We start from the raw sequence: 27682 nt of genomic DNA on the forward strand, positions 1-27682 counted from the left end.
GAGCTCGAGAGACACCTCCACGCAGCTCTCTTCAGTCACAGGAGTTCCCTGTCCGGGGAAGTCCAAGAAATACCTTCCCAGATCTTGGGGAGGCAGCCTCTCTCACTGGGAGTTCCTGCAAAACCCCCTAGCATTCCCTGGCACAGAGACATTAGGAAAACCCTCAGGGGAGACCAGCTCAGGCATTCCGTTGGAACCCACGCGCTGCCGACCGTTGGTGGAACCTCCCCACGCTCAGTTTTCCGGAACCATTGTCAGTGCGTGGGGGAACTCGAGAGACACCTCCACGCAGCTCTCTTCAGTCACAGGTGTTCCCTGTCAGGGGAAGTCCGAGAAATACCTTCCCTGACCTTGGGGAGGCAGCCTCTCTCACTGGGAATTCCTGCAAACACCCCTAGCATTCCCTGGCACAGAGACATTAGGAAAACCCTCAGGGGAGTCCAGCTCAGGAATTTCGTTGGAACCCACGCTCTGCCGACCGTTGCTGGAACCTCCCCACGCTCAGGGTTCTGGAACCATTGTCAGTGCGTGGGGGAGCTCGAGAGACACCTCCACCCAGCTCTCTTCAGTCACAGGTGTTCCCTGTCCGAGGAAGTCCGAGAAATAACTTCCCTGACCTTGGGGAGGCAGCCTCTGTCACTGGGATTTCCTGCAAACCCCCCTAGCATTCCCTGGCACAGAGACATTAGGAAAACCCTCAGGGGAGACCAGCTCAGGCATTCCGTTGGAACCCACGCGCTGCCGACCGTTGGTGGTACCTCCCCACGCTCAGGGTTCTAGAACCATTGTCAGTGCGTGGGGGAGCTCGAGAGACACCTCCACGCAGCTCTCTCCAGTCACAGATGTTCCCTGTCCGGGGAAGTGTGAGAAATAACTTCCCTGACCTTGGGGAGGAAGCCTCTGTCACTGGGATTTCCTGCAATCACCCCTAGCATTCCCTGGCACAGAGACATTAGGAAAATCCTCACGGGAGACCAGCTCAGGCATTCCGTTGGAACCCACGTGCTGCCGACCGTTGGTGGAACCTCCCCACGCTCAGGGATCAGGAACCATTGTCAGTGCGTGGGGGAGCTCGAGAGACACCTCCACGCAGCTCTCTTCAGTCACAGGTGTTCCCTGTCCGGGGAAGTCCGAGAAATACCTTCCCTGATCTTGGGGAGGCAGCCTCTGTCACTAGGATTTCCTGCAAACCCCCCTAGGACTCCCTGGCACAGAGACATTAGGAAAACCCTCAGGGGAGACCAGCTCTGGCATTCCGTTGGTACCCACGCGCTGCCGACCGTTGGTGGAACCTCCCCACGCTCAGGGTTCCGGAACCATTGTCAGTGCGTGGGGGAGCTCGAGAGACACCTCCACGCAGCTCAATTCAGTGACAGCTGTTCCCTGTCTGGGGAAATCCGAGAAATACCTTCCCTGACCTTGGGGAGGCAGCCTCTGTCACTGGGATTACCTGCAAACCCCCCTAGCATTCCCTGGCACAGAGACATTAGGAAAACCCTCAGGGGAGACCAGCTCAGGCATTCCGTTGGAACCCACACGCTGCCGACCGTTGGTTGAACCTCCCCACGCTCAGGGTTCCGGAACCATTCTCAGTGCGTGTGGGATCTCGAGAGACACCTCCACCCAGCTCCCTTCAGTCACATGTGTTCCCTGTCCGGGGAAGTCCGAGAAATACCTTCCATGACCTTCGGGAGGCAGCCTCTGTCACTGGGATTTCCTGCAAACACCACTAGCATTCCCTGGCACAGAGACATTAGGAAAACCCTCAGGCTAGCCAGCTCAGGCATTCCGTTGGAACCCACGCGCTGTCGACCGTTGGTGGAACCTCCCCACGCTCAGGGTCCCGGAACCATTGTCAGTGCGTGGGGGAGCTCGAGAGACACCTCCACGCAGCTCTCTTCAGTCACAGGTTTTCCCTGTCCGGGGAAGTCCGAGAAATAACTTCCCTGACCTTGGGGAGGCAGCCTCTCTCACTGGGATTTCCTGCAAACCCCCCTAGCATTCCCTGGCAGAGAGACTTTAGGAAAACTCTCAGGGGAGACCAGCTCAGGCATTCCGTTGGAACCCACGCGCTGCCGACCGTTGGTGGAACCTCCCCACGCTCAGGGTTCCGGAAAAATTGTCAGTGCGTGGGGGAGCTCGAGAGACACCTCCACGCAACTTTCTTCAGTCACAGGTGTTCCCTGTCCGGGGAAGTCCGAGAAATAACTTCCCTGACCTTGGGGAGGCAGCCTCTCTCACTGGGATTTCCTGCAAACACCCCTAGCATTCCCTGGCACAGAGACATTAGGAAAACCCTCCGGGGAGACCAGCTCATGCATTCCGTTGGAACCCACGCGCTACCGACCGTTGGTGGAACCTCCCCACGCTCAGGGCTCCGGAACCATTGTCAGTGCGTGGGGGAGCTCGAGAGACACCTCCACGCAGCTCTCTTCAGTCACAGGTGTTCCCTGTCCGGGGAAGTCCGAGAAATACCTTCCCTGACCTTTTGGAGGCAGCCTCTGTCACTGGGATTTCCTACAAACTCCCTAGCATTCCCTGGCACAGTGATATTAGGAAAATCCTCAGGGGAGACCAGCTCAGGCATTCCGTTGGAACCCACGCGCTGCCGACCGTTGGTGGAACCTCCCCACGCTCAGGGTTCCGGAACCATTTTCAGTGCGTGGGGGAGCTCGAGAGACACCTCCACGCAGCTCTCTTCTGTCACAAGTGTTCCCTGTCCGAGGAAGTCCGAGAAATACCTTCCCTGACCTTGGGGAGGCAGCCTCTCTCACTGGGAATTCCTGCAAACACCCCTAGCATTCCCTGGCACAGAGACATTAGGAAAACCCTCAGGGGTGTCCAGCTCAGGAATTTCGTTGGAACCCACGCTCTGCCGACCGTTGCTGGAACCTCCCCACGCTCAGGGTTCTGGAACCATTGTCAGTGCGTGGGGGAGCTCGAGAGACACCTCCACCCAGCTCTCTTCAGTCACAGGTGTTCCCTGTCCGAGGAAGTCCGAGAAATAACTTCCCTGATCTTGGGGAGGCAGCCTCTGTCACTGGGATTTCCTGCAAACCCCCCTAGCATTCCCTGGCACAGAGACATTAGGAAAACCCTCAGGGGAGACCAGCTCAGGCATTCCGTTGGAACCCACGCGCTGCCGACCGTTGGTGGAACCTCCCCACGCTCAGGGTTCTAGAACCATTGTCAGTGCGTGGGGGAGCTCGAGAGACACCTCCACGCAGCTCTCTCCAGTCACAGATGTTCCCTGTCCGGGGAAGTGCGAGAAATAACTTCCCTGACCTTGGGGAGGAAGCCTCTGTCACTGGGATTTCCTGCAATCACCCCTAGCATTCCCTGGCACAGAGACATTAGGAAAACCCTCACGGGAGACCAGCTCAGGCATTCCGTTGGAACCCACGTGCTGCCGACCGTTGGTGGAACCTCCCCACGCTCAGGGATCAGGAACCATTGTCAGTGCGTGGGGGAGCTCGAGAGACACCTCCACGCAGCTCTCTTCAGTCACAGGTGTTCCCTGTCCGGGGAAGTCCGAGAAATACCTTCCCTGACCTTGGGGAGGCAGCCTCTGTCACTGGGATTACCTGCAAACCCCCCTAGCATTCCCTGGCACAGAGACATTAGGAAAACCCTCAGGGGAGACCAGCTCAGGCATTCCGTTGGAACCCACGCGCTGCCGACCGTTGGTTGAACCTCCCCACGCTCAGGGTTCCGGAACAATTGTCAGTGCGTGGGGGAGCTTGAGAGACACTTCCACGCAGCTCTTCAGTCACAGGTGTTCCCTGTCCGGGGAAGTCCGAGAAATACCTTCCCTGACCTTGAGGAGGCAGCCTCTGTCCCTGGGAGTTCCTGTAATACCCCCTAGCATTCCCTGCCACAGAGACATTAGGAAAAGACTCAGGGGAGACCAGCTCAGGCATTCCGTTGGAACCCACGCGCTGCCGACCGTTGGTGGAACCTCCCCAAGCTCAGGGTTCCGGAACCTTTGTCAGTGCGAGGGGGAGCTCGAGAGACACCGGCAACAAGCTCTCTTCAGTCATAGGTGTTCCCTGTACGGGGAAGTCCGAGAAATACCTTCCTTGACCTTGGGGAGGCAGCCTCTGTCACTGGGATTTCCTGCAAACACCCCTAGCATTCCCTGACACAGAGACATTAGGAAAACCCTCAGGGGAGGCCAGCTCAGGCATTCCGTTGGAACCCACGCGCTGTCCACCGTTGGTGGAACCTCCCCACGCTCAGGGTTCCGGAACCATTGTCAGTGCGTGGGGGAGCTTGAGAGACACTTCCACGCAGCTCTCTTCAGTCACAGGTGTTCCCTGTCCGGGGAAGTCCGAGAAATACCTTCCCTGACCTTGGGGAGGCAGCCTCTGTCACTGGGAGTTCCTGTAATACCCCCTAGCATTCCCTGGCACAGAGACATTAGGAAAAGACTCAGGGGAGACCAGCTCAGGCATTCCGTTGGAACCCACGCGCTGCCGACCGTTGGTGGAACCTCCCCACGCTCAGGGTTCCGGAACCATTGTCAGTGCGTGGGGGAGCTCGAGAGACACCTCCACGCAGCTCTCTTCCGTCACAGGTGTTCCCTGTCCGGGGAAGTCCGAGAAAAACCTTCCCTGACCTTGGGGAGGCAGCCTCTGTCACTGGGATTTCCTGCAAACCCCCCTAGCATTCCCTGGCACAGAGACATTAGGAAAACCCTCAGAGGAGACCAGCTCAGGCAATCCGTTGGAACCCACGCGCTGCCGAGCGTTGGTAGAACCTCCCCACGCTCAGGGTTCCGGAACCATTGTCAGTGCGTGGGGGAGCTCGAGAGACACCTCCACGCAGCTCTCTTCAGTCACAGGTGTTCCCTGTCCGGGGAAGTCCCAGAAATACCTTCCCTGACCTTGGGGAGGCAGCCTCTGTCACTGGGATTTCCTGCAAACACCCCTAGCATTCCCTGGCCCAGAGACATTAGGAAAACACTCAGGGGAGACCAGCTCATGCATTCCATTGGAACCCACGCCCTGTCGACCGTTGGTGGAACCTCCCCACACTCAGGGTTCCGGAACCTTTGTCAGTGCGTGGGGGAGCTCGAGAGACACCTCCACGTAGCTCTCTTCAGTCACAGGTGTTCCCTGTCCGGGGAAGTCCGAGAAATATCTTCCCTGACCTTGGGGAGGCAGCCTCTGTCACTGGGAGTTCCTGCAAATCCCCCTAGCATTCCCTGCCACAGAGACATTAGGAAAACCCTCAGGGGAGACCAGCTCAGGCATTCCGTTGGAACCCACGCGCTGCCGACCTTTGGTGGAACCTCCCCACGCTCAGGGTTCCGGAACCATTTTCAGTGCGTGGGGGAGGTCGAGAGACACCTCCACGCAGCTCTCTTCTGTCACAAGTGTTCCCTGTCCGGGGAAGTCCGAGAAATAGCTTCCCTGACCTTGGGGAGGCAGCCTCTGTCACTGGGATTCCCTGCAAACCCCAGTAGCATTGCCTGGCACAGAGACATTAGGAAAATCCTCAGTGGAGACCAGCTAAGGCATTCAGTTGTAACTCACGCGCTGCCGACCGTTGGTGGAACCTCCCCACGCTCAGGGTTCCGGAACCATTGTCAGTGCGTGTGGGAGCTCGAGAGACACCTCCCCCCAGCTCCCTTCAGTCACAGGTGTTCCCTGTCCGGGGAAGTCCGAGAAATATCTTCCCTGAACTTGGGGAGGCAGCCTCTGTCACTGGGATTTCCTGCAAGCCCCCCCTAGCATACCCTGGCACAGAGACATTAGGAAAACGCTCAGGGGAGACCAGCTCAGGCATTCGGTTGGAACCCACGCGCTGCCGAACGTTGGTGGAACCTCCCCACGCTCAGGGTTCCGGAACCATTGTCAGTGCGTGGGGGAGCTCGAGAGACACCTCCACGCAGCTCTCTTCAGTCACAGGAGTTCCCTGTCCGGGGAAGTCCAAGAAATACCTTCCCAGATCTTGGGGAGGCAGCCTCTCTCACTGGGAGTTCCTGCAAAACCCCCTAGCATTCCCTGGCACAGAGACATTAGGAAAACCCTCAGGGGAGACCAGCTCAGGCATTCCGTTGGAACCCACGCGCTGCCGACCGTTGGTGGAACCTCCCCACGCTCAGTTTTCCGGAACCATTGTCAGTGCGTGGGGGAACTCGAGAGACACCTCCACGCAGCTCTCTTCAGTCACAGGTGTTCCCTGTCAGGGGAAGTCCGAGAAATACCTTCCCTGACCTTGGGGAGGCAGCCTCTCTCACTGGGAATTCCTGCAAACACCCCTAGCATTCCCTGGCACAGAGACATTAGGAAAACCCTCAGGGGAGTCCAGCTCAGGAATTTCGTTGGAACCCACGCTCTGCCGACCGTTGCTGGAACCTCCCCACGCTCAGGGTTCTGGAACCATTGTCAGTGCGTGGGGGAGCTCGAGAGACACCTCCACCCAGCTCTCTTCAGTCACAGGTGTTCCCTGTCCGAGGAAGTCCGAGAAATAACTTCCCTGACCTTGGGGAGGCAGCCTCTGTCACTGGGATTTCCTGCAAACCCCCCTAGCATTCCCTGGCACAGAGACATTAGGAAAACCCTCAGGGGAGACCAGCTCAGGCATTCCGTTGGAACCCACGCGCTGCCGACCGTTGGTGGTACCTCCCCACGCTCAGGGTTCTAGAACCATTGTCAGTGCGTGGGGGAGCTCGAGAGACACCTCCACGCAGCTCTCTCCAGTCACAGATGTTCCCTGTCCGGGGAAGTGTGAGAAATAACTTCCCTGACCTTGGGGAGGAAGCCTCTGTCACTGGGATTTCCTGCAATCACCCCTAGCATTCCCTGGCACAGAGACATTAGGAAAATCCTCACGGGAGACCAGCTCAGGCATTCCGTTGGAACCCACGTGCTGCCGACCGTTGGTGGAACCTCCCCACGCTCAGGGATCAGGAACCATTGTCAGTGCGTGGGGGAGCTCGAGAGACACCTCCACGCAGCTCTCTTCAGTCACAGGTGTTCCCTGTCCGGGGAAGTCCGAGAAATACCTTCCCTGATCTTGGGGAGGCAGCCTCTGTCACTAGGATTTCCTGCAAACCCCCCTAGGACTCCCTGGCACAGAGACATTAGGAAAACCCTCAGGGGAGACCAGCTCTGGCATTCCGTTGGTACCCACGCGCTGCCGACCGTTGGTGGAACCTCCCCACGCTCAGGGTTCCGGAACCATTGTCAGTGCGTGGGGGAGCTCGAGAGACACCTCCACGCAGCTCAATTCAGTGACAGCTGTTCCCTGTCTGGGGAAATCCGAGAAATACCTTCCCTGACCTTGGGGAGGCAGCCTCTGTCACTGGGATTACCTGCAAACCCCCCTAGCATTCCCTGGCACAGAGACATTAGGAAAACCCTCAGGGGAGACCAGCTCAGGCATTCCGTTGGAACCCACACGCTGCCGACCGTTGGTTGAACCTCCCCACGCTCAGGGTTCCGGAACCATTCTCAGTGCGTGTGGGATCTCGAGAGACACCTCCACCCAGCTCCCTTCAGTCACATGTGTTCCCTGTCCGGGGAAGTCCGAGAAATACCTTCCATGACCTTCGGGAGGCAGCCTCTGTCACTGGGATTTCCTGCAAACACCACTAGCATTCCCTGGCACAGAGACATTAGGAAAACCCTCAGGCTAGCCAGCTCAGGCATTCCGTTGGAACCCACGCGCTGTCGACCGTTGGTGGAACCTCCCCACGCTCAGGGTCCCGGAACCATTGTCAGTGCGTGGGGGAGCTCGAGAGACACCTCCACGCAGCTCTCTTCAGTCACAGGTTTTCCCTGTCCGGGGAAGTCCGAGAAATACCTTCCCTGACCTTGGGGAGGCAGCCTCTCTCACTGGGATTTCCTGCAAACCCCCCTAGCATTCCCTGGCAGAGAGACTTTAGGAAAACTCTCAGGGGAGACCAGCTCAGGCATTCCGTTGGAACCCACGCGCTGCCGACCGTTGGTGGAACCTCCCCACGCTCAGGGTTCCGGAAAAATTGTCAGTGCGTGGGGGAGCTCGAGAGACACCTCCACGCAACTTTCTTCAGTCACAGGTGTTCCCTGTCCGGGGAAGTCCGAGAAATAACTTCCCTGACCTTGGGGAGGCAGCCTCTCTCACTGGGATTTCCTGCAAACACCCCTAGCATTCCCTGGCACAGAGACATTAGGAAAACCCTCCGGGGAGACCAGCTCATGCATTCCGTTGGAACCCACGCGCTACCGACCGTTGGTGGAACCTCCCCACGCTCAGGGCTCCGGAACCATTGTCAGTGCGTGGGGGAGCTCGAGAGACACCTCCACGCAGCTCTCTTCAGTCACAGGTGTTCCCTGTCCGGGGAAGTCCGAGAAATACCTTCCCTGACCTTTTGGAGGCAGCCTCTGTCACTGGGATTTCCTACAAACTCCCTAGCATTCCCTGGCACAGTGATATTAGGAAAATCCTCAGGGGAGACCAGCTCAGGCATTCCGTTGGAACCCACGCGCTGCCGACCGTTGGTGGAACCTCCCCACGCTCAGGGTTCCGGAACCATTTTCAGTGCGTGGGGGAGCTCGAGAGACACCTCCACGCAGCTCTCTTCTGTCACAAGTGTTCCCTGTCCGAGGAAGTCCGAGAAATACCTTCCCTGACCTTGGGGAGGCAGCCTCTCTCACTGGGAATTCCTGCAAACACCCCTAGCATTCCCTGGCACAGAGACATTAGGAAAACCCTCAGGGGTGTCCAGCTCAGGAATTTCGTTGGAACCCACGCTCTGCCGACCGTTGCTGGAACCTCCCCACGCTCAGGGTTCTGGAACCATTGTCAGTGCGTGGGGGAGCTCGAGAGACACCTCCACCCAGCTCTCTTCAGTCACAGGTGTTCCCTGTCCGAGGAAGTCCGAGAAATAACTTCCCTGATCTTGGGGAGGCAGCCTCTGTCACTGGGATTTCCTGCAAACCCCCCTAGCATTCCCTGGCACAGAGACATTAGGAAAACCCTCAGGGGAGACCAGCTCAGGCATTCCGTTGGAACCCACGCGCTGCCGACCGTTGGTGGAACCTCCCCACGCTCAGGGTTCTAGAACCATTGTCAGTGCGTGGGGGAGCTCGAGAGACACCTCCACGCAGCTCTCTCCAGTCACAGATGTTCCCTGTCCGGGGAAGTGCGAGAAATAACTTCCCTGACCTTGGGGAGGAAGCCTCTGTCACTGGGATTTCCTGCAATCACCCCTAGCATTCCCTGGCACAGAGACATTAGGAAAACCCTCACGGGAGACCAGCTCAGGCATTCCGTTGGAACCCACGTGCTGCCGACCGTTGGTGGAACCTCCCCACGCTCAGGGATCAGGAACCATTGTCAGTGCGTGGGGGAGCTCGAGAGACACCTCCACGCAGCTCTCTTCAGTCACAGGTGTTCCCTGTCCGGGGAAGTCCGAGAAATACCTTCCCTGACCTTGGGGAGGCAGCCTCTGTCACTGGGATTACCTGCAAACCCCCCTAGCATTCCCTGGCACAGAGACATTAGGAAAACCCTCAGGGGAGACCAGCTCAGGCATTCCGTTGGAACCCACGCGCTGCCGACCGTTGGTTGAACCTCCCCACGCTCAGGGTTCCGGAACAATTGTCAGTGCGTGGGGGAGCTTGAGAGACACTTCCACGCAGCTCTTCAGTCACAGGTGTTCCCTGTCCGGGGAAGTCCGAGAAATACCTTCCCTGACCTTGAGGAGGCAGCCTCTGTCCCTGGGAGTTCCTGTAATACCCCCTAGCATTCCCTGCCACAGAGACATTAGGAAAAGACTCAGGGGAGACCAGCTCAGGCATTCCGTTGGAACCCACGCGCTGCCGACCGTTGGTGGAACCTCCCCAAGCTCAGGGTTCCGGAACCTTTGTCAGTGCGAGGGGGAGCTCGAGAGACACCGGCAACAAGCTCTCTTCAGTCATAGGTGTTCCCTGTACGGGGAAGTCCGAGAAATACCTTCCTTGACCTTGGGGAGGCAGCCTCTGTCACTGGGATTTCCTGCAAACACCCCTAGCATTCCCTGACACAGAGACATTAGGAAAACCCTCAGGGGAGGCCAGCTCAGGCATTCCGTTGGAACCCACGCGCTGTCCACCGTTGGTGGAACCTCCCCACGCTCAGGGTTCCGGAACCATTGTCAGTGCGTGGGGGAGCTTGAGAGACACTTCCACGCAGCTCTCTTCAGTCACAGGTGTTCCCTGTCCGGGGAAGTCCGAGAAATACCTTCCCTGACCTTGGGGAGGCAGCCTCTGTCACTGGGAGTTCCTGTAATACCCCCTAGCATTCCCTGGCACAGAGACATTAGGAAAAGACTCAGGGGAGACCAGCTCAGGCATTCCGTTGGAACCCACGCGCTGCCGACCGTTGGTGGAACCTCCCCACGCTCAGGGTTCCGGAACCATTGTCAGTGCGTGGGGGAGCTCGAGAGACACCTCCACGCAGCTCTCTTCCGTCACAGGTGTTCCCTGTCCGGGGAAGTCCGAGAAAAACCTTCCCTGACCTTGGGGAGGCAGCCTCTGTCACTGGGATTTCCTGCAAACCCCCCTAGCATTCCCTGGCACAGAGACATTAGGAAAACCCTCAGAGGAGACCAGCTCAGGCAATCCGTTGGAACCCACGCGCTGCCGAGCGTTGGTAGAACCTCCCCACGCTCAGGGTTCCGGAACCATTGTCAGTGCGTGGGGGAGCTCGAGAGACACCTCCACGCAGCTCTCTTCAGTCACAGGTGTTCCCTGTCCGGGGAAGTCCCAGAAATACCTTCCCTGACCTTGGGGAGGCAGCCTCTGTCACTGGGATTTCCTGCAAACACCCCTAGCATTCCCTGGCCCAGAGACATTAGGAAAACACTCAGGGGAGACCAGCTCATGCATTCCATTGGAACCCACGCCCTGTCGACCGTTGGTGGAACCTCCCCACACTCAGGGTTCCGGAAAAATTGTCAGTGCGTGGGGGAGCTCGAGAGACACCTCCACGTAGCTCTCTTCAGTCACAGGTGTTCCCTGTCCGGGGAAGTCCGAGAAATATCTTCCCTGACCTTGGGGAGGCAGCCTCTGTCACTGGGAGTTCCTGCAAATCCCCCTAGCATTCCCTGCCACAGAGACATTAGGAAAACCCTCAGGGGAGACCAGCTCAGGCATTCCGTTGGAACCCACGCGCTGCCGACCGTTGGTGGAACCTCCCCACGCTCAGGGTTCTGGAACCATTGTCAGTGCGTGGGGAAGCTCGAGAGACACCTCCACGCAGCTCTCTTCAGTCACAGGTGTTCCCTGTCCGGGGAAGGCCGAGAAATACCTTCCCTGACCTTGGGGAGGCAGCCTCTGTCACTGGGATTTCCTGCAAACCCCCCTAGCATTCCCTGGCACAGAGACATTAGGAAAACCCTCAGGGGAGACCACCTCAGGCATTCTGTTGGAACCCACGCGCTGCAGACCGTTGGTGGAACCTCCCCATGCTCAGGGTTCCGGAACCATTGTCAGTGCGTGGGGGAGCTCGAGAGACACCTCCACGCAGCTCTCTTCTGTCACAGGTGTTCCCTGTCGGGGAAGTCCGAGAAATACCTTCCCTGACCTTGGGGAGGCAGCCTCTGTCACTGGGATTTCCTGCAAACCCCACTAGCATTACCTGGCACAGAGACATTAGGAAGATCCTCAGGGGAGACCAACTCTGGCATTCCGTTGGAACCCACGCACTGCCGACCGTTGGTGGAACCTCCCCACGCTCAGGGTTCCGGAACCATTGTCAGTGCGTGGGGGACCTCGAGAGAAAACTCCACGCAGCTCTCTTCATTCACAGGTGTTCCCTGTACGGGGCAGTCCGAGAAATACCTTCCCTGACCTTGGGGAGGCAGCCTCTGTCACTGGGAATTCCTGCAAACCCCCCTAGCATTCCCTGGCAGAGAGACATTAGGAAAACACTCAGGGGACACCAGCTCAGGCATTCCATTGGAACCCACGCGCTGCCGACCGTTGGTGGAACCTCCCCACGCTCAGGGTTCCGAAACCATTGTCAGTGCGTGGGGGAGCTCGAGAGACACCTCCACGCAGCTCTCTTCTGTCACAGGTGTTCTCTGTCCGGGGAAGTCCGAGAAATACCTTCCCTGACCTTGGGGAGGCAGCCTCTGTCACTGGGATTTCCTGCAAACCCCACTAACATTCCCTGGCACAGAGACATTAGGAAAACCCTCAGGGGAGACCAGCTCAGGCATTCCGTTGGAACCCACGCGCTGCCGAACGTTGGTGGAACCTCCCCACGCTCAGGGTTCCGGAACCATTGTCAGTGCGTGGCGGACCTCGAGAGAAAACTCCACGCAGCTCTCTTCAGTCACAGGTGTTCCCTGTCCGGGGAAGTCTGAGAAATACCTTCCCTGACCTTGGGGAGGCAGCCTCTCTCACTGGAATTTCCTGCAAACACCCCTAGCATTCCCTGGCACAGAGACATTAGGAAAACCCTCAGGGGAGACCAGCTCAGGCATTCCGTTGGAACCCACGCGCTGCCGACCGTTGGTGGAACCTCCCCACGCTCAGGGCTCTGGAACCATTGTCAGTGCGTGGGCGAGCTCGAGAGACACCTCCACGCAGCTCTCTTTCAGGCACAGGTGTTCCCTGTCCGGGGAAGTCCGAGAAATACCTTCCCTGACCTTGGGGAGGCAGCCTCTTTCACTGTGAGTTCCTGTAAAAACCTCTAGCATTCCCTGCAACAGAGACATTCGGAAAACCCTCAGAGGAGACCAGCTCAGGCATTCTGTTGGAACCCACGCGCTGCCGACCGTTGGTGGATCCTCCCCACGCTCAGGGTTCTGGAAACATTGTCAGTGCGTGGTGGAGCTCGAGAGACACCTCCACGCAGCTCTCTTCAGTCACAGGTGTTCCCTGTACGAGGCAGTCCGAGAAATACCTTCCCTGACCTTGGGGAGGCAGCCTCTCTCACTGGGATTTCCTGCAAACCCCCCTAGCATTCCCTGGCACAGAGACATTAGGAAAACACTCAGGGGAGTCCAGCTCAGGAATTCCGTTGGAACCAACGCGCTGCCGACCGTTGGTGAATCCTCCCCACGCTCAGGGTTCCGGAACCATTCTCAGTGTGTGTGGGAGCTCGAGAGACACCTCCACCCAGCTCCCTTCAGTCACAGGTGTTCCCTGTCCGGGGAAGTCCGAGAAATATCTTCCCTGACCTTGGGGAGGCAGCCTCTGTCACTGGGATTTCCTGCAAACCCCCCTAGCATTCCCTGGCACAGAGACATAAGGAAAACACTCAGGGGAGAGCAGCTCATTCATTCCGTTTGAACCCACGCGCTGCCGACCGTTGGTGGAACCTCCCCACGCTCAGGGTTCCGGAACCATTGTCAGTGCGTGGGGGAGCTCGAGAGACACCTCCACGCAGCTCTCTTCAGTCACAGGTGTTCAATGTCCGGGGAAGTCCAAGAAATACCTTCCCAGATCTTGGGGAGGCAGCCTCTGTCACTGGGATTTCCTGCAAAACCCCCTAGCATTACCTGGCACAGAGATATTAGGAAGATCCTCAGGGGAGACCAACTCTGGCATTCCGTTGGAACCCACGCGCTGCCGACCGTTGGTGGAACCTCCCCACGCTCAGGGTTCCGGAACCATTGTCAGTGCGTGGGGGACCTCGAGAGAAAACTCCACGCAGCTCTCTTCAGTCACAGGTGTTCCCTGTACGGGGCAGTCCGAGAAATAACTTCCCTGACCTTGGGGAGGCAGCCTCTGTCACTGGGAATTCCTGCAAATCTCCCTAGCATTCCCTGGCAGAGAGACATTAGGAAAACCCTCAGGGGACACCAGCTCAGGCATTCCGTTGGAACCCACGCGCTGCCGACCGTTGGTTTAACCTCCCCACGCTCAGGGTTCCGGAACCATTGTCAGTGCGTGGGGGAGCTCGAGAGACACCTCCACGCAGCTCTCTTCTGTCACAGGTGTTCCCTGTCCGGGGAAGTCCGAGAAATACCTTCCCTGACCTTGGGGAGGCAGCCTCTGTCACTGGGATTTCCTGCAAACCCCACTAACATTACCTGGCACAGAGACATTAGGAAAATCCTCAGGGGAGACCAGCTCAGGCATTCCATTGGAACCCACGCGCTGCCGACCGTTGGTGGAACCTCCCCACGCTCAGGGTTCCGGAAACATTGTCAGTGCGTGGCGGACCTCGAGAGAAAACTCCACGCAGCTCTCTTCAGTCACAGGTGTTCCCTGTACGAGGCAGTCTGAGAAATACCTTCCCTGACCTTGTTGAGGCAGCCTCTGTCACTGGGATTTCCTGGAAACACCCCTAGCATTCCCTGGCAGAGAGACATTAGGAAAACTCTCAGGGGAGACCAGCCGAGGCATTCCGTTGGAACCCACGCGCTGCCGACCGTTGGTGGAACCTCCCCACGCTCAGGGTTCTGGAAACATTGTCAGTGCGTGGGGGAGCTCGAGAGTCACCTCCACGAAGCTCTCTTCAGTCACAGGTGTTCCCTGTCTGGGGAAGTCCGAGAAATACCTTCCCTAACCTTGGGGAGGCAGCCTCTGTCACTGGGAATTCCTGCAAACCCCCTAGCATTCCCTGGCACAGAGACATTAGGAAAACCCTCAGGGGAGACCAGCTCAGGTATTCCGTTGGAACCCACGCGCTGCCGACCGTTGGTGGAACCTCCCCACGCTCAGGGTTCCGGAACCATTGTCAGTGCGTGGGGGAGCTCGAGAGACACCTCCACGCAGCTCTCTTCTGTCACAGGTGTTCCCTGTCCGGGGAAGTCCGAGAAATACCTTCCCTGACCTTGGGGAGGCAGCCTCTGTCACTGGGATTTCCTGCAAACCCCACTAGCATTACCTGGCAGAGAGAAATTAGGAAAATCCTCAGGGGAGACCAGCTCAGTCATTCCGTTGGAACCCACGCGCTGCCGACCGTTGGTGGAACCTCCCCACGCTCAGGGTTCCGGAACCATTGTCAGTGCGTGGCGGACCACGAGAGAAAACTCCACGCAGCTCTCTTCCGTCACAGGTGTTCCCTGTACGAGGCAGTCCGAGAAATACCTTCCCTGAACTTGGGGAGGCAGCCTCTCTCACTGGGATTTCCTGCAAACACCCCTAGCATTCCCTGGAACAGAGACATTAGGAAAACACTCAGGGGAGTCCAGCTCAGGAATTCCGTTGGAACCCACGTGCTGCCGACCGTTGTTGGAACCTCCCCACGCTCAGGGTTCCGGAACCATTCTCAGTGCGTGTGGGAGCTCGAGAGACACCTCCACCCAGCTCCCTTCAGTCACAGGTGTTCCCTGTCCGGGGAAGTCCGAGAAATATCTTCCCTGACCTTGGGGAGGCAGCCTCTGTCACTGGGATTTCCTGCAAAACCCCTAGCATTCCCTGGCACAGACACATTAGGAAAACACTCAGGGGAGACCAGCTCATGCATTCCGTTGGAACCCACGCGCTGTCGACCGTTGGTGGAACCTCCCCAAGCTCAGGGTTCCGGAACCATTGTCAGTGCGTGGGGGAGCTCGAGAGACACCTCCACGCAGCTCTCTTCAGTCACAGGTGTTCAATGTCCGGGGAAGTCCAAGAAATACCTTCCCAGATCTTGGGGAGGCAGCCTCTGTCACTGGGATTTCCTGCAAAACCCCCTAGCATTCCCTGGCACAGAGACATTAGGAAAACCCTCAGGGGAGACCAGCTAAGGCATTCCGTTGGAACCCACGCGCTGCCGACCGTTGGTGGAACCTCCCCACGCTCATGGCTCCGGAACCATTGTCAGTGCGTGCGGGAGCTCGAGAGACACCTCCACGCAGCTCTCTTCAGTCACAGGTGTTCCCTGTCCGGGGAAGTCCGAGAAAAACCTTCCCTGACCTTGGGGAGGCAGCCTCTGTCACTGGGATTTCCTGCAAACACCCCTAGCATTCCCCAGCACAGAGACATTAGGAAAACCCTCAGGGGAGACCAGCTCAGGCATTGCGTTGGAACCCACGCGCTGTCGACCGTTGGTGGAACCTCCCCACGCTCAGGGTTCCGGAACCATTGTCAGTGCGTGGGGGAGCTCGAGAGACACCTCCACGAAGCTCTCTTCAGTCACAGGTGTTCCCTGTCCGGGGAAGTCCGAGAAATACCTTCCCTGACCTTGGGGGGGCAGCCTCTGTCACTGGGATTTCCTGCAAACACCCCTAGCATTCCCTGGCACAGAGACATTAGGAAAACCCTCAGGGGAGACCAGCTCAGGCAATCCGTTGGAACCCACGCGCTGCCGACCGTTGGTGGAACCTCCCCACGCTCAGGGTTCCGGAACCATTGTCAGTGCGTGGGGGAGCTCGAGAGACACCTCCACGCAGCTCTCTTCAGTCACAGGTTTTCCCTGTCCGGGGAAGTCCCAGAAATACCTTCCCTGACCTTGGGGAGGCAGCCTCTGTCACTGGGAGTTCCTGCAAACCCCCTAGCATTCCCTGCCACAGAGACATTAGGAAAACCCTCAGGGGAGACCAGCTCAGGCATTCCGTTGGAACCCACGCGCTGCCGACCGTTGGTGGAACCTCCCCACGCTCAGGGTTCTGGAACCATTGTCAGTGCGTGGGGAAGCTCGAGAGACACCTCCACGCAGCTCTCTTCAGTCACAGGTGTTCCCTGTCCGGGGAAGTCCGAGAAATACCTTCCCTGAACTTGGGGAGGCAGCGCCTGTCACTGGGATTTCCTGCAAACCCCACTAGCATTACCTGGCACAGAGACATTAGGAAGATCCTCAGGGGAGACCAACTCTGGCATTCCGTTGGAACCCACGCGCTGCCGACCGTTGGTGGAACCTCCCCACGCTCAGGGTTCCGGAACCATTGTCAGTGCGTGGGGGACCTCGAGAGAAAACTCCACGCAGCTCTCTTCAGTCACAGGTGTTCCCTGTACGGGGCAGTCTGAGAAATACCTTCCCTGACCTTGGGGAGGCAGCCTCTGTCACTGGGATTTCCTGCAAACCCCCCTAGCATTCCCTGGCAGAGAGACATTAGGAAAATCCTCAGGGGAGACCAGCTCAGGCATTCCGTTGGAACCCACGCGCTGCCGACCGTTGGTGGAACCTCCCCACGCTCAGGGTTCCGGAAATATTGTCAGTGCGTGGCGGACCTCGAGAGAAAACTCCACGCAGCTCTCTTCAGTCACAGGTGTTCCCTGTACGAGGCAGTCCGAGAAATATCTTCCCTGAGCTTGTTGAGGCAGCCTCTGTCACTGGGATTTCCTGGAAACACCCCTAGCATTCCCTGGCAGAGAGACATTAGGAAAACTCTCAGGGGAGACCAGCTCAGGCATTCAGTTGGAACCCACGCGCTGCCGACCGTTGGTGGAACCTCCCCACGCTCAGGGTTCCGGAACCATTGTCAGTGCGTGCGGGAGCTCGAGAGACACATCCACGCAGTTCTCTTCAGTCAAAGGAGTTCCCTGTCCGGGGAAGTCCGAGAAATACCTTCCCTGACCTTGGGGAGGCAGCCTCTCTCACTGGGATTTCCTGCAAACCCCACTAACATTACCTGGCACAGAGACATTAGGAAGATCCTCAAGGGAGACCAGCTCATGCATTCCGTTGGAACCCACGCGCTGACGACCGTTGGTGGAACCTCCCCACGCTCAGGGTTCCGGAACCATTGTCAGTGCGTGGCGGACCTCGAGAGAAAACTCCCCGCAGCTCTCTTCAGGCACAGATGTTCCCTGTCCGGGGAAGTCCGAGAAATACGTTCCCTGACCTTGGGGAGGCAGCCTCTGTCACTGGGATTTCCTGCAAACCCCCCTAGCATTCCCTGGCACAGAGACATTAGGAAAACCCTCAGTGGAGACCAGCTCAGGCATTCCGTTGGAACCCACGCGCTGCCGACCGTTGGTGGAACCTCCCCACGCTCAGGGTTCCCAAGCATTGTCAGTGAGTGGGGGAGCTCTAGAGACACCTCCACGCAGCTCTCTTCAGGCACAGGTGTTCCCTGTCCGGGGAAGTCCGAGAAATACCTTCCCTGACCTTGGGGAGGCAGCCTCTGTCCGTGGGATCTCCTGCAAACCCCCCTAGCATTCCCTGGCACAGAGACATTAGGAAAACCCTCAGGGGAGACCAGCTCAGGCATTCCGTTGGAACCCACGCGCTACCGACCGTTGGTGGAACCTCCCCACGCTCAGGGTTCCGGAAGCATTGTCAGTGCGTGGGGGAGCTCGAGAGACACCTCCACGCAGCTCTCTTCAGGCACAGGTGTTCCCTGTCCGGGGAAGTCCGAGAAAAACCTTCCCTGACCTTGGAGAGGCAGCCTCTGTCACTGGGATTTCCTGCAAACCCCCCTAGATTTCCCTGGCACAGAGACATTAGGAAAACCCTCAGGGGAGACCAGCTGAGGCATTCCGTTGGAACCCACGCGCTGCCGACCGTTGGTGGAACCTCCCCACGCTCAGGGTTCCGGAAGCATTGTCAGTGCGTGGGGGAGCTCGAGAGACAACTCCACGCAGCTCTCTTCAGTCACAGGTGTTCCCTGTCCGGGGAAGTCCCAGAAATACCTTCCCTGACCTTGGGGAGGCAGCCTCTGTCACTGGGATTTCCTGCAAACACCCCTAGCATTCCCTGGCACAGAGACATTAGGAAAACCCTCAGGGGAGACCAGCTCAGGAATTCCGTTGGAACCCACGCGCTGCCGACCGTTGGTGGAACCTCCCCACGCTCAGGGTTCCGGAAACTTTGTCAGTGCGTGGGGGAGCTCGAGAGACACCTCCACGCAGCTCTCTTCAGTCACAGGTGTTCCCTGTCCCGGGAAGTCCGAGAAATATCTTCCCTGACCTTGGGGAGGCAGCCTCTGTCACTGGGAGTTCCTGCAAACCCCCTAGCATTCCCTGCCACAGAGACATTAGGAAAACCCTCAGGGGAGACCAGCTCAGGCATTCCGTTGGAACCCACGCGCTGCCGACCGTTGGTGGAACCTCCCCACGCTCAGGGTTCTGGAACCATTGTCACTGCGTGGGGGAGCTCGAGAGACACCTCCACGCAGCTCTCTTCAGTCACAGGTGTTCCCTGTCCGGGGAAGGCCGAGAAATATCTTCCCTGACCTTGGGGAGGCAGCCTCTGTCACTGGGATTTCCTGCAAACCCCCCTAGCATTCCCTGGCACAGAGACATTAGGAAAACCCTCAAGGGAGACCACCTCAGGCATTCTGTTGGAACCCACGCGCTGCCGACCGTTGGTGGAACCTCCCCACGCTCAGGGTTCCGGAACCATTGTCAGTGCGTGGGGGAGCTCGAGAGACACCTCCACGCAGCTCTCTTCTGTCACAGGTGTTCCCTGTCCGGGGAAGTCCGAGAAATACCTTCCCTGACCTTGGGGAGGCAGCCTCTGTCACTGGGATTTCCTGCAAACCCCACTAGCATTACCTGGCACAGAGACATTAGGAAGATCCTCAGGGGAGACCAACTCTGGCATTCCGTTGGAACCCACGCGCTGCCGAACGTTGGTGGAACCTCCCCACGCTCAGGGTTCCGGAACCATTGTCAGTGCGTGGGGGACCTCGAGAGAAAACTCCACGCAGCTCTCTTCAGTCACAGGTGTTCCCTGTACGGGGCAGTCTGAGAAATACCTTCCCTGACCTTGGGGAGGCAGCCTCTGTCACTGGGATTTCCTGCAAACCCCCCAAGCATTCCCTGGCAGAGAGACATTAGGAAAACCCTCAGGGGACACCAGCTCAGGCATTCCGTTGGAACCCACGCGCTGCCGACCGTTGGTGGAACCTCCCCACGCTCAGGGTTCCGGAACCATTGTCAGTGCGTGGGGGAGCTCCAGAGACACCTCCACGCAGCTCTCTTCTGTCACAGGTGTTCCCTGTCCGGGGAAGTCCGAGAAATAACTTCCCTGACCTTGGGGAGGCAGCCTCTGTCACTGGGATTTCCTGCAAACCCCACTAACATTACCTGGCACAGAGACATTAGGAAAATCCTCAGGGGAGACCAGCTCAGGCATTCCGTTGGATCCCACGCGCTGCCGACCGTTGGTGGAACCTCCCCATGCTCAGGGTTCCGGAACCATTGTCAGTGCGTGGCGGACCTCGAGAGAAAACTCCACGCAGCTCTCTTCAGTCACAGGTGTTCCCTGTACGAGGCAGTCCGAGAAATACCTTCCCTGACCTTGGGGAGGCAGCCTCTGTCACTGGGATTTCCTGCAAACACCCCTAGCATTCCCTGGCACAGAGACATTAGGAAAACTCTCAGGGGAGCCCAGCTCAATCATTCCGTTGGAACCCACGCGCTGCCGACCGTTGGTGGAACCTCCCCACCCTCAGGGTTCCGGAACCATTGTCAGTGCGTGTGGGAGCTCGAGAGACACCTCCACGCAGCTCTCTTCAGTCACAGATGTTCCCTGTCCGGGGAAATCCGAGAAATACCTTCCCTGCCTTGGGGAGGCAGCCTCTGTCACTGGGATTTCCTGCAAAACCCCCTAGCATTCCCTGGCACAGAAACATTAGGAAAACCCTCAGGGGAGACCAGCTCAGGCATTCCGTTGGAACCCACGCGCTGCCGACCGTTGGTGGAACCTCCCCACGCTCAGGGTTCTAGAACCATTGTCAGTGCGTGGGGGAGCTCGAGAGACACCTCCACGCAGCTCTCTTCAGTCACAGGTGTTCCCTGTCTGGGGAAATCCGAGAAATACATTCCCTGACCTTGGGGAGGCAGCCTCTGTCACATGGGATTTCCTGCAAACCCCCATAGCATTCCCTGGCACAGAGACATTAGGAAAACCCTCAGGGGAGACCGGCTCAGGCATTCCGTTGGAACCCACGCGCTGCCGACAGTTGATGGAACCTCCCCACGCTCAGGGTTCCGGAACCATTGTCAGTGCGTGGGGGAGCTCGAGAGACACCTCCACGCAGCTCTCTTCAGTCACAGGTGTTCCCTGTCCGTGGAAGTCCGAGAAATACCTTCCCTGACCTTGGGGAGTCAGCCTCTGTCACTGGGATTTCCTGTAAACCCCCTAGCATTCCCTGGCAGAGAGACATTAGGAAAATCCTCAGGGTAGACCAGCTCAGGCATTCCGTTGGAACCCACGCGCTGCCGAACGTTGGTGGAACCTCCCCACGCTCAGGGTTCCGGAACCATTGTCAATGCGTGGGGGAGCTCGAGAGATACCTCCACGCAGCTCTCTTCAGTCACAAGTGTTCCCTGTCCGGGGAAGTCTGAGAAATACCTTCCCTGACCTTGGGGAGGCAGCCTCTCTCACTGGAACTTCCTGCAAACACCCCTAGCATTCCCTGGCACAGAGACATTAGGAAAACCCTCAGGGGAGACCAGCTCAGGCATTCCGTTGGAACAAACGCGCTGCCGACCGTTGGTGGAACCTCCCCACGCTCAGGGCTCCGGAACCATTGTCAGTGCGTGGGCGAGCTCGAGAGACACCTCCACCCAACTCTCTTCAGTCACAGGTGTTCCCTGTCCGGGGAAGTCCGAGAAATACCTTCCCTGACCTTGGGGAGGCAGCCTCTGTCACTGGGAGTTCCTGTAAAAACATCTAGCATTCCCTGCCACAGAGACATTCGGAAAACCCTCAGAGGAGACCACCTCAGGCATTCTGTTGGAACCCACGCGCTGCCGACCGTTGGATCCTCCCCACGCTCAGGGTTCTGGAAACATTGTCAGTGCGTGGGGGAGCTCGAGAGACACCTCCACGCAGCTCTCTTCAGTCACAGGTGTTCCCTGTCCGGGGAACTCCGAGAAATACCTTCCCTAACCTTGGGGAGGCAGCCTCTGTCACTGGGATTTCCTGCAAAACCCCTAGCATTCCCTGGCAGAGAGACATTAGGAAAACCCTCAGGGGAGACCAGCTCAGGCATTCCGTTGGAACCCACGCGCTGCCGACCGTTGGTGGAACCTCCCCACGCTCAGGGTTCCGGAACCATTGTCAGTACGTGGGGGAGCTCGACAGACACCTCCACGCAGCTCTCTTCAGTCACAGGTGTTCCCTGTCCGGGGAAGTCCGAGAAATACCTTCCCTGACCTTGGGGAGGCAGCCTCTGTCACTGGGATTTCCTGCAAACCCCACAAGCATTACCTGGCACAGAGAAATTAGGAAAATCCTCAGGGGAGACCAGCTCAGGCATTCCGTTGGAACCCACGCGCTGCCGACCGTTGGTGGAACCTCCCCACGCTCAGGGTTCCGGAACCATTGTCAGTGCGTGGCGGACCTCGAGAAAAAACTCCACGCAGCTCACTTCAGTCACAGGTGTTCCCTGTACGAGGCAGTCCGAGAAATACCTTCCCTGACCTTGTTGAGGCAGCCTCTGTCTCTAGGATTTCCTGGAAACACCCCTAGCATTCCCTGGCACAGAGACATTAGGAAAACCCTCAGGGGAGTCCAGCTCAGGCATTCCGTTGGAACCCACGCGCTGCCGACCGTTGGTGGAACCTCCCCACGCTCATGGTTCCGGAACGATTGTCAGTGCGTGGGGGAGCTCGAGAGACACTTCCACGCAGCTCTCTTCAGACACAGGTGTTCCCTGTCCGGGGAAGTCCGAGAAATACCTTCCCTGACCTTGGGGACGCAGCCTCTGTTACTGGGATTTCCTGCAAAACCCCCTTGCATTCCCTGGCACAGAGACATTAGGAAAACCCTCAGGGGAGTCCAGCTCAGGCATTCCGTTAGAACCCACGTGCTGCCGACCGTTGGTGGAACCTCCCCACGCTCAGGGTTCCGGAACCATTGTCAGTGATTGGGGGACCTCGAGAGACACCTCCACACAGCTCTCTTCAGTCACAGGTGTTCCCTGTCCGGGGAAGTCCGAGAAATACCTTCCCTGACCTTGGGGAGTCAGCCTCTGTCACTGGGATTTCCTGTAAACCCCCTAGCATTCCCTGGCAGAGATACATTAGGAAAACCTTCAGGGTAGACCAGCTCAGGCATTCCGTTGGAACCCACGATCTGCCGACCGTTGGTGGAACCTCCCCACGCTCAGAGTTCCGGAACCATTGTCAGTGCGTGGCGGACCTTGAGAGAAAACTCCACGCAGCTCTCTTCAGTCACAGGTGTTCCCTGTACGAGGCAGTCCGAGAAATACCTTCCCTGACCTTGTTGAGGCAGCCTCTCTCACTGGGATTTCCTGGAAACACCCCTAGCATTCCCTGGCAGAGAGACATTAGGAAAACTCTCAGGGGAGACCAGCTCAGGCATTCCGTTGGAACCCACGCGCTGCCGACCGTTGGTGGAACCTCCCCACGCTCAGGGTTCCGGAACGATTGTCAGTGCGTGGGGGAGCTCGACAGACACTTCCACGCAGCTCTCTTCAGTCACAGGTGTTCCCTGTCCGGGGAAGTCCGAGAAATACCTTCCCTGACCTTGGGGAGGCAGCCTCTGTCACTGGGAATTCCTGCAAACCCCCTAGAATTCCCTGGCACAGAGACATTAGGAAAACCTCAGGGGAGACCAGCTCAGGCATTCCGTTGGAACCCACGCGCTGCCGACCGTTGGTGGAACCTCCCCACGCTCAGGGTTCCGGAATCATTCTCAGTGCGTGTGGGAGCTCGAGAGACACCTCCACCAAGCTCCCTTCAATCACAGGTGTTCCCTGTCCGGGGAAGTCCGAGAAATAACTTCCCTGACCTTGGGGAGGCAGCCTCTGACACTGGGATTTCCTGCAAACCCCCCTAGCATTCCCTGGCACAGAGACATTAGGAAAACACTCAGGGGAGACCAGCTCATGCATTCCGTTGGAACCCACGCGCTGTCGACCGTTGGTGGAACCTCCCCACGCTCAGGGTTCCGGAAACATTGTCAGTGTGTGGGGGAGCTCGAGAGACACCTCCACGCAGCTCTCTTCAGTCACAGGTGTTCCCTGTCCGGGGAAGTCCAAGAAATACCTTCCCAGATCTTGGGGAGGCAGCCTCTCTCACTGGGAGTTCTTGCAAAACCCCCTAGCATTCCCTGGCACAGAGACATTAGGAAAACCCTCAGGGGAGACCATCTCAGGCATTCCGTTAGAACCCACGCGCTGCCGACCGTTGGTGGAACCTCCCCACGCTCAGGGTTCCGGAACCATTGTCAGTACTTGGGGGAGCTCGACAGACACCTCCACGCAGCTCTCTTCAGTCACAGGTGTTCCCTGTCCGGGGAAGTCCGAGAAATACCTTCCCTGACCTTGGGGAGGCAGCCTCTGTCACTGGGATTTCCTGCAAACCCCACTAGCATTACCTGGCACAGAGAAATTAGGAAAATCCTCAGGGGAGACCAGCTCAAGCATTCCGTTGGAACCCACGCGCTGCCGACCGTTGGTGGAACCTCCCCACGCTCAGGGTTCCGGAAACATTGTCAGTGCGTGGCGGACCTCGAGAGAAAACTCCACGCAGCTCTCTTCAGTCACAGGTGTTCCCTGTACGAGGCAGTCCGAGAAATACCTTTCCTGACCTTGTTGAGGCAGCCTCTGTCACTAGGATTTCCTGGGAACACCCCTAGCATTCCCTGGCAGAGAGACATTAGGAAAACTCTCAGGGGAGACCAGCTCAGGCATTCCGTTGGAACCCACGCGCTGCCGACCGTTGGTGGAACCTCCCCACGCTCAGGGTTCCGGAACCATTGTCAGTGCGTGGGGGAGCTCGAGAGACACTTCCAGGCAGCTCTCTTCAGTCACAGGTGTTCCCTGTCCGGGGAAGTCCGAGAAATATCTTCCCTGACCTTGGGGAGGCAGCCTCTGTCACTGGGATTTCCTGCAAACCCCCCTAGCATTCCCTGGCACAGAGACATTAGGAAAACCCTCAGGGTAGACCAGCTCAGGCATTCCGTTGGAACCCACGATCTGCCGAACGTTGGTGGAACCTCCCCACGCTCAGGGTTCCGGAACCATTGTCAGTGCGTGGCGGACCTCGAGAGAAAACTCCACGCAGCTCTCTTCAGTCACAGGTGTTCCCTGTACGAGGCAGTCCGAGAAATAACTTCCCTGACCTTGTTGAGGCAGCCTCTGTCACTGGGATTTCCTGGAAACACCCCTAGCATTCCCTGGCAGAGAGACATTAGGAAAACTCTCAGGGGTGACCAGCTCAGGCAGTCCGTTGGAACCCACGCGCTGCCGACCGTTGGTGGAACCTCCCCACGCTCAGGGTTCCGGAACCATTGTCAGTGCGTGGGGGAGCTCGAGAGACACCTCCACGCAGTTCTCTTCAGTCACAGGTGTTCCCTGTCCGGGGAAGTCCGAGAAATACCTTCCCTGACCTTGGGGAGGCAGCCTCTCTCACTGGGATTTCCTGCAAACACCCCTAGCATTCCCTGGCACAGAGACATTAGGAAAACCCTCAGGGGAGGCCAGCTCAGGCATTCCGTTGGAACCCACGCGCTGCCGACCGTTGGTGGAACCTCCCCACGCTCAGGGCTCCGGAACCATTGTCAGTGCGTGGGGGAGCTCGAGAGACACCTCCACGCAGCTCTCTTCAGTCACAGGTATTCCCTGTCCGGGGAAGTCCGAGAAATACCTTCCCTGACCTTGGGGAGGCAGCCTCTGTCACTGGGAATTCCTACAAACCCCCCTAGCATTCCCTGGCACAGTGATATTAGGAAAATCCTCAGGGGAGACCAGCTCAGGCATTCCGTTTGAACCCACGCGCTGCCGACCGTTGGTGGAACCTCCCCACGCTCAGGGTTCCGGAACCATTGTCAGTGCGTGGGGGAGCTCGAGAGACACCTCCACGCAGCTCTCTTCAGTCACAGGTGTTCCCTGTCCGGGGAAGTCCGAGAAATACCTTCCCTGACCTTGGGGAGGCAGCCTCTGTCACTGGGAGTTCCTGTAAAAACCTCTAGCATTCCCTGCCACAGAGACATTCAGAAAACCCTCAGAGGAGACCACCTCAGGCATTCTGTTGGAACCCACGCGCTGCCGACCGTTGGATCCTCCCCACGCTCAGGGTTCTGGAAAAATTGTCAGTGCGTGGGGGAGCTCGAGAGACACCTCCACGCAGCTCTCTTCAGTCACAGGTGTTACCTGTCCGGGGAAGTCCGAGAAATACCTTCCCTAACCTTGGGGAGGCAGCCTCTGTCACTGGGATTTCCTGCAAACCCCCTAGCATTCCCTGGCACAGAGACATTAGGAAAACCCTCAGGGAAGACCAGCTCAGGCATTCCGTTGGAACCCACGCCCTGCTGACCGTTGGTGGAACCTCCCCACGCTCAGGGTTCCGGAACCATTGTCAGTGCGTGGGGGAGCTCGACAGACACCTCCACGCAGCTCTCTTCAGTCACAGGTGTTCCCTGTCCGGGGAAGTCCGAGAAATACCTTCCCTGGCCTTGGGGAGACAGCCTCTTTCACTGGGATTTCCTGCAAACCCCACTAGCATTACCTGGCACAGAGAAATTAGGAAAATCCTCAGGGGAGACCAGCTCAGGCATTCCGTTGGAACCCACGCGCTGCCGACCGTTGGTGGAACCTCCCCACGCTCAGGGTTCCGGAACCATTGTCAGTGCGTGGCGGACCTCGAGAGAAAACTCCACGCAGCTCTCTTCCGTCACAGGTGTTCCCTGTACGAGGCAGTCCGAGAAATACCTTCCCTGACCTTGGGGAGGCAGCCTCTCTCACTGGGATTTCCTGCAAACACCCCTAGCATTCCCTGGCACAGAGACATTAGGAAAACACTCAGGGGATTCCAGCTCAGGAATTCCGTTGGAACCCACGCGCTGCCGACCGTTGGTGGAACCTCCCCACGCTCAGGGTTCCGGAACCATTCTCAGTGCGTGTGGGAGCTCGAGAGACACCTCCACCCAGCTCCCTTCAGTCACAGGTGTTCCCTGTCCGGGGAAGTCCGAGAAATAGCTTCCCTGACCTTGGGAAGGCAGCCTCTGACACTGGGATTTCCTGCAAACCCCCGTAGCATTCCCTGGCACAGAGACATTAGGAAAACACTCAGGGGAGACCAGCTCATGCATTCCGTTGGAACCCACGCGCTGTCGACCGTTGGTGGAACCTCCCCACGCTCAGGGTTCCGGAAACATTGTCAGTGCGTGGGGGAGCTCGAGAGACACCTCCACGCAGCTCTCTTCAGTCACAGGTGTTCAATGTCCGGGGAAGTCCAAGAAATACCTTCCCAGATCTTGGGGAGGCAGCCTCTCTCACTGGGAGTTCCTGCAAAACCCCCTAGCATTCCCTGGTACAGAGACATTAGGAAAACCCTCAGAGGAGACCAGCTCAGGCATTCCGTTGGAACCCACGCGCTGCCGACCGTTGGTGGAACCTCCCCACGCTCAGGGCTCCGGAACCATTGTCAGTGCGTGGGGGAGCTCGAGAGACACTTCCACGCAGCTCTCTTCAGTCACAGGTATTCCCTGTCCGGGGAAGTCCGAGAAATACCTTCCCTGACCTTGGGGAGGCAGCCTCTGTCACTGGGAATTCCTACAAACCCCCCTAGCATTCCCTGGCACAGTGATATTAGGAAAATCCTCAGGGGAGACCAGCTAAGGCTTTCCGTTTGAACCCACGCGCTGCCGACCGTTGGTGGAACCTCCCCACGCTCAGGGTTCCGGAACCATTGTCAGTGCGTGGGGGAGCTCGAGAGACACCTCCACGCAGCTCTCTTCTGTCACAGGTGTTCCCTGTCCGGGGAAGTCCGAGAAATAACTTCCCTGACCTTGGGGAGGCAGCCTCTGTCACTGGGATTTCCTGCAAACCCCCCTAGCATTCCCTGGCACAGAGACATTAGGAAAATCCTCAGGGGACCCCAGCTCAGGCATTCTGTTGGAACCCACGCGC

This window comes from Vicugna pacos, unplaced genomic scaffold (genome assembly GCF_048564905.1).
Source record: "Vicugna pacos unplaced genomic scaffold, VicPac4 SAC-SAT, whole genome shotgun sequence".
NCBI classification, from domain to species: Eukaryota; Metazoa; Chordata; class Mammalia; order Artiodactyla; family Camelidae; genus Vicugna; species Vicugna pacos.